The sequence below is a fragment of the Arachis hypogaea genome, chromosome 12 (assembly GCF_003086295.3).
Source record: "Arachis hypogaea cultivar Tifrunner chromosome 12, arahy.Tifrunner.gnm2.J5K5, whole genome shotgun sequence".
Classification (NCBI taxonomy): Eukaryota; Viridiplantae; Streptophyta; class Magnoliopsida; order Fabales; family Fabaceae; genus Arachis; species Arachis hypogaea.
Genome location: NC_092047.1, coordinates 73,734,252 through 73,741,149, shown reverse-complemented (window position 1 = coordinate 73,741,149; position 6,898 = coordinate 73,734,252). Strand labels below are relative to the sequence as shown.

General features: G+C 38.7%; 1 non-coding gene across 1 annotated transcript; it reads left to right on the top strand.

Moving 5' to 3' along the window:
- Positions 1-899: 899 nt before the first annotated feature.
- On the top strand, positions 900-1,006 carry LOC112731713 (small nucleolar RNA R71). The gene has a single exon (XR_003167478.1). It is a non-coding gene; the product is annotated as a small nucleolar RNA R71 (small nucleolar RNA).
- The last annotated feature ends 5,892 nt before the right edge of the window (positions 1,007-6,898 follow it).

Genomic DNA, 6,898 nt, shown 5'->3' with positions numbered 1-6,898 from the left:
GCTCTTCCTCAGTCTCCTTATCACTTATAGTAACCATCTTACAATCTTCCCATCTGACTTTCTTTGCTTCACCTCTCATATTTTTCTCTGTGTCACTCGGGAAGCTATCAGTAGGTTTAGAAATCTTCTCAGATAAGTATCCCACTTGAAATTCCAGCCTCTTGATGGTGTCTCCCTGGTTCTTGATACTGGCTCGCACCTCCTCTTTGAACACCTTGTTATCTTGAATCTCTTTGCATATGCCTTCAAGTATAATCTCAATCCTTGAGAGTCTATCTTCAGATGATGGTGAGTTGAGGTTGGAGGGATGAGAAGGGCCATTTTGGCTTTGGTATGGATGTTGAGGTGTGTTGTTAGGTGGGTGTTGATATGATCTTTGTGTGGAATGTTGGTGGGCTGCATTGTTGTTGGGGTTGTGGCGTCTCTGATCTTGGTCTTGGTCTTGTTGATTTCCCCACCCAAAGTTTGGGTGGTTCCTCCAACCAGGATTGTAGGTCTTGGAGTATGGATCATGTGCTTTCCTAGGTGAGTTTTCAATGTAGTTGGCTTGTTCTTGCTCATCCTCTGCCTCTGCATTCACTCCCTCTTGGGTTGCTGATGAGGTGGTTATTACTGCTACTTGGTTCCTCTCCATCTTCTTGGTAAGATCAGCCAACTGCTTGGTGATAAGCTTGTTTTAGGCCAGCAGTGCATCCACATTGTTTAGCTCCATCACTCCTCTAGTGTTGCCTCTTTCAGAAGCATAGAAGTAGTCATTCTCAGCTACAGTCTCAATGACATCTATGGCTTCTTCAATGGTCTTCTTCTTGTTCAGAGATCCCCCGGATGAGTGGTCTACTGCCTTCTTCGATTCATAAGAAAGACCTTCATAGAAAATGTGCAGCTGCACCCATTCATTGAACATATCTAGTGGGAACCTTCTTGTCAGGTCCTTAAACCTCTCCCATGCTTCATATAGAGTCTCACCATCTTGCTGCCTGAAGGTTTGTACCTCAGCTCTCAACCTGTTGATCCGTTGAGGAGGATAGAATCTGGCCAAGAATTTGTTCACTACATCTTCCCAGGTTGCTAAACTCTCCTTTGGAAAGGATTCCAGCCATTTAGATGCCTTGTCCTTGAGTAAGAAAGGGAACAGAAGTAGTCTATAGGTGTCAGGATGAACACCATTAGACTTCACAGTATCACATATCCTCAGGAAGGTGGTTAAATGTTGATTGGGGTCTTCTTGGACACTCCCTCCGAATGAACAATTGTTCTGAACAAGGGTGATGAGCTGTGGCTTTAGTTCAAAGTTGTTCGCATGTATGGTTGGCCTTTGGATGCTACTTCCGTAATTTCCTGGGTTTGAATTGATGTACGAACCCAGAATCCTTCTCTCTTGCCCAGCCTGATGTGCTGGACCTTCTCTGCCATGGTTGTGAACCTCTTCTTCATGATGGTTCTCCATATTTTCATCCATGTTCGGTTCAAAATACTCCTCCTCTTTCTCAGCACCAACTACTCTCTTTCCTCTTGCTTCCCTCCTTAATCTAAGGAAGGTCCTCTCAGGTTCAGAATCAAAGGAATTTGAAGCCCCGCTTCTTCTCCCTGTCATACAACCAACAAGGCACAAGCAAGGAAATAGATGCAGAACGTATTTCTGTTAGAATTGCTGTTAGTGTGAGTGATGCAATATTTCAAACAGTTAGTGGGTTAGTGGATTGAATTGTAAACAACTAAAAAAAAGTAGGGGAAAGGGAAGAAAATAACTAAACTGAAAGTAAATAGCTCAAACAAAATTTTAAATCAAACAAAAGAAAAATGCTCAATCTAGTTATCCTCCAATTTAATCATTGTTGATACAAAATCAATCCCCGGCAACGGCGCCATAAAATTGATGCATGGAAACTTGTCTCTCAACAATTTTCCTTTGGCAAGTATACCGAATTGTCGTCAAGTAAAAACTCACAATAGAGTGAGGTCGAATCCCACAGGGATTGATTGGTCAAGCAACTTTAATTAGATGAATGTTTTAGTTGAATTAAGCAGAATTAGATTTGAGATTTGCAGAAATTAAATGGGGGGAAAGTAAATAGCAAAAAACGTAAATGCTGGAAATAAAGAGCTGAATGTAAATAGTGGAAAGTAAATTGCAGAATCTTAAATGGGAATGGGGAAGATGCTCATAAAAGTAGATTGCAGAATTTATAGAGAATGGGTAAGATTAGAAATGGGGAATTCATTGGGCTTAGGAGATGTTGCATTCTCCGGATCAAGTTCATTTTCATCTCTTCCTCAATCAATGCATTCATTGATCTCCTTGGCAATCTTAAGTGATCGAATTCCAATTTCTTGGTAATTCAATCTCTCAAATCTTGATCAATAGCCAATTCCTTGGTCAATTGCTCATGAGAAGAGATGAAGTATGGTCACTGATTATACCACATGTATTTCCAAATCAAAGTGTTGGTAGGATTATATGTCACTATATCCATCCAAACCCCAATTTGGTCCAACATGAGAAAGCATTTCTAGCATGATCTCTTCATTCCTCTTCCAAAGTTCCGAAGAGATCCAAGTATGAATAGCTTCTTTTCCAAGATAATTACCCAATTGAATGAAAATTGGAAGCTTTCTAGTAAAATCAAGAGAAAAGATAGAAGAAGAATAATGAAAACTTGAGTCATAGATTGGAGGTTGAGAAAAATCTACCTCCACATCGTCTTCGTATTCACTTGGGAAAGATTCTTCGATCTCAGAAAATTCACTTACGAATGCAAGTTCATTACTAAGAAAGCCAGACTTGTGACTATCATCATCAAGGAAATTTGTGTCATGGGTTATTCCGTCTGATTCTTCATAAACAACTTGCCTTGGGGATTGTGCACTATCCTCCTTAGCATCAACTGTAACGTCCTTGACGGAGTTCTCCTCAGTTCTGGATTCCCATGGAGGTTCAGCATCTCCTAGATCTTCAACCAACTCTTCTTCTTGAACAATGACAGCTTCTTCTACTTGTTCTAGTACGAATTCATTCTCTGTCTTGTCCACTGGAGTTTCTGGTATCTCCTTCATGCTACGCTCTTCGATAGACTGTTCACATGGGGCTGTGGCTGATCTTTGTGTATTTGAGCACCTAGAAACCCATTGAATTATTGTTTGCTCCAGTTGTTGAATGGTTGTTTGAAGTTTATTTACTGTTTCCTTTAGGCGAACCTCTGCTTCTCAGGTTGCCGGACTTGGGCATGATACATAGGAAAGTGGTGGTGATTGGGAGTGATTGGATTGGTACTGGGGTAAGGAAGGATCATATGGTGGTGAATGGTGAAGAGAAGCTTGTGAGTGTGGTGGTTCGAGGTTATATTGAAAGGATGTTCTATAGGCACGGGGTGGGGCTTGTTGGTAGTTACAAGGTTGTCCACCATATCTTTCAGCTGGGTATGCACGGTAGAATGGTCTTTGTCCAGGATATCTCGGAGGGTGTTGCTGCCTAAAGGGTTGATTAGATCCTCTTGGCTCCATCCATCCTTGATTGGTCTGACCTTGATGCACATTCCTGCTGTAACTTCTATTTCCTTCAATAAAGTTAGAACCAAACTCAAAGCGAGAGGGGTGAGAGTTCATGGTAGCAAATAAAGATAAAAAGGAAAAACAAAAATAAATAAACAAGCAAAAGAAAAATATTTACAATAACCAATAATAAGGCACACGTTAGCAGTTCCCCGGCAACGGCGCCATTTTGATGAGAGAAACTTTTGCGTGGTCTAGAAATTTGCAGATAAATCTTCGTTGCAAGTATAGTTTCTAAACCTTCAAAAGTCCTTTCATACAAACGTTTTTGGGTGTCACAAGTAACAAACCCCTTTAAAAATTGTTAACCGAGTATTCAAACCTCGGGTCGTCTTCTCAAGGAACTGCAAGGAAGTATGTTCTTATTATTGGCTATAAGGGTTGTAATCGGGGTTTAGAAGGTGAGAAGCAAGTGATTTAAATGACAATTAAAGTAGATGGCAATTAAAATAAATAAATACTATAAAGCAAACTTCTGGCAAGGTAAAAGAAATTGGAAGTCCAACTTGGTTATCTCCCTCAACAATAATGAAAGTTGAATCTAAATTCCACTTAGTTAACCTTTACTAAAGTAAAGAAAAGTCAAGGGACTAATTAGTTTGACCTTCGAATCCTATTTATTTCCTAAGAAAAAGTTGGGATTATTGAAGTTCAGTTCAATTAGCAAGATAACGATTATCAATTATGTTGAGTTTGATAACTGTTGAGTTACTGATTTCTTAACCAAGACCAAAAAGGGAAAAAGTAAATTGCTGGAATAGAATATCTTCATATTGGAAACAATGGTAACACAAATTAAAGAGAAAGCCATCAATAACTGAAATACCTCAAATATCATTAATTCAAATAACAATCTGTAACATGGAATAATTCATAAATTAAATTATAAAAGTAAATAATCAACTCAAGTGCTGGAATAAATAAATAAAAGTGAAAAGGGAAGCTTAAAACAAGAAACATAAAACCTGGATCGAGAGTCATGATGACAAGTCATCTTAGCCTAGTTTTACTAGCCTTTTTCTTTGTTTTTATTAGGTTTTATGCACTTTCTTGCATTCTAAGTAAGTAATTTGGAATGGAAATGCATGGTTTCTTTAAATCAATCAACCACCCTTTAATTGATGCAAAATCATGAAGTTTAAACTAAAATTAATTGGTTTTAAATGAATTTTAAGCTTTGTGAATTTTGTGATACTTTGATTGGTTGTTTTGATTACTTGTAGGTGAAGAAAAGAAAAAAAATAAGAAAAGCGTAGCCTAAGGAGCATCATCATAGCAAAGAAAGAAAGCGTGGCACAAGGAAGAGAAGCGTGGCTCAAAGAAGGAAAAGCGTGGGTGAAGTCAAGAAACAAGAGCACAAATCTCTTGCCAAGAGCTTTAAAGCTCTTGTGGAGAGCTTTCCTTTAAAGAATCAGAAGCCAAGCTCTTGCCAAGAGCTTTGAAGCTCTTGCCAAGAGCTTTATCAAGAACACATGGAAGAAGGAACCAAGAGCCAAGCTCTTGCTAAAGAACTTTGAAGCTCTTGCCAAAGAGCTTTTTCGGGCATGACTTGGAGTAAATCAAGAAGGAAAAGCTCAATAATGCACTCACCAAGACTTGAACCCATGACCAAGGGGAGGGGGCCAGCGCTACTTCACAAGGAAAAACAAGCCAAAATTGGCTTGTTTTCACTCACCAAGGTTCGAACTAAGCACCTCAAGGAAGCAATGCCTTGTGCGCCACTCATTTGCCAAGGAAAATGGCCAGTAACTTCCTTCACCAAGGATTGAACCGGGCACCTCAAGGAAGCAAGACTTTGGGGGCTTCTCTAGTGCCAAGGAAATTAGCTCCACAAGTGCTCCACCCAAGACATGAACCAAGGACCTCAAGGACAAGTAAAGCTCTTGCCAAGAGCTTTCAACCTCTTGCAAAGAGCTTTGTTCTCTTGTCACAAGGAACCGTGCGCAACACATTGGAAGGAAAGGGAACCAAAGCTCTTGGCCAAAGCTCTTGCCAAGAGCCAAACTCTTCCCTGGGAGGTGCACCATGGGCTGAAAATTGAACTAAAAATCCAAATTAATTCATTTCTTCACCAAATCAAAAGCCCATCCAAATTCCAAAATCCAAGAATAGAAAGTGTATAAATAGGAGCTAGTTTAATGTAATTAGTACCTCTAGACTTTACTTTGAATTTTTCCTTTGAACTTTCATTTTTATTTTGAGCTTTTACTTTTGAATTTAGATCTTAGAGAATTGGGAAGGAGAATTGATCTCTCTTCTTCCTTGTTCTTTCTTGAGCACTCTTTACTTTTCTTGCTTTTGATCTTGGGTGAAGAATTGAAGAACTTCTGTTTCAATCTCACCTTGAGATCTCTTGTTTACTTTCTCTGCATAATTGAATTTTCATTTCTGTTTACTTTACTGTTTCATCTTCTCTTTAATTCTACAATTTACTATTCTTTATTTCTTTTGCAATTGTTCTTGTTGGATCAAGGAAGGATTTGAGATCTAGACTTATTTTCTAGTCTCTTCCACTCCTGAGATCTTCAACTTCTTTTAATTTGCTGCAATTTAAGCACAAGTCAGTTTCTGTTTTAATTTCTCAAGCATTTCTACTTTTCTGTTTAGATCTACTTTACTTCAATCCACATTCTACTCTTCTGTTTTGTTGCAATTTACTTGTTCTCGTTTAAATTCTGCAATCCCAATTCCCAATTCCTTTTATAATTCAAGCAATTTACATTTCTTGCACTTTAAGATTCAGCCATTTACATCTCTTACAATCTAAGTTTCTGCAATCTATATTACTTGTTCTTCAAGATTCAGCTTATTTACTTTCTTTGCTCTTTAATTTCCTGTAATTTACCCCTCTCCCTTTACATTTCAAGCAATTTAGTTTCTGTCAAATACAAACCACTCAACCAATACTTGATTCGCTTGACTAAATCAACCACTAAACTAAAATTGCTCAATCTTTCAATCCCTGTGGGATCGACCTCACTCATGTGAGTTATTATTACTTGATGCGACCCGGTCCACTTGCCGGTGAGTTTTGTGTTGGATCGTTTTTCACACATCAAGTTTTTGGCGCCGTTGCCGGGGATTGAATTAGATTGACAATGATTAAGTGAAGTGGTAGTCTAGATTAAGCACTTTTTCTTTATTTTTCTTTTTTTTTACTAAGCATATTAACTATTTGACACATTGTGTCACCTAACCCCCTAACCACATTCTAGCTTTAGAATGTTCATGTTTCATTTGGTTTGTTTGTGATTTTTTTTTGCAAGTCATGGAGGCTGAGGTGCGTGAAGAGGGAGTGAGCAACAATGCTCAACCTGCAAGAAGGGTGTTGGCCTCTTACACTATTCCC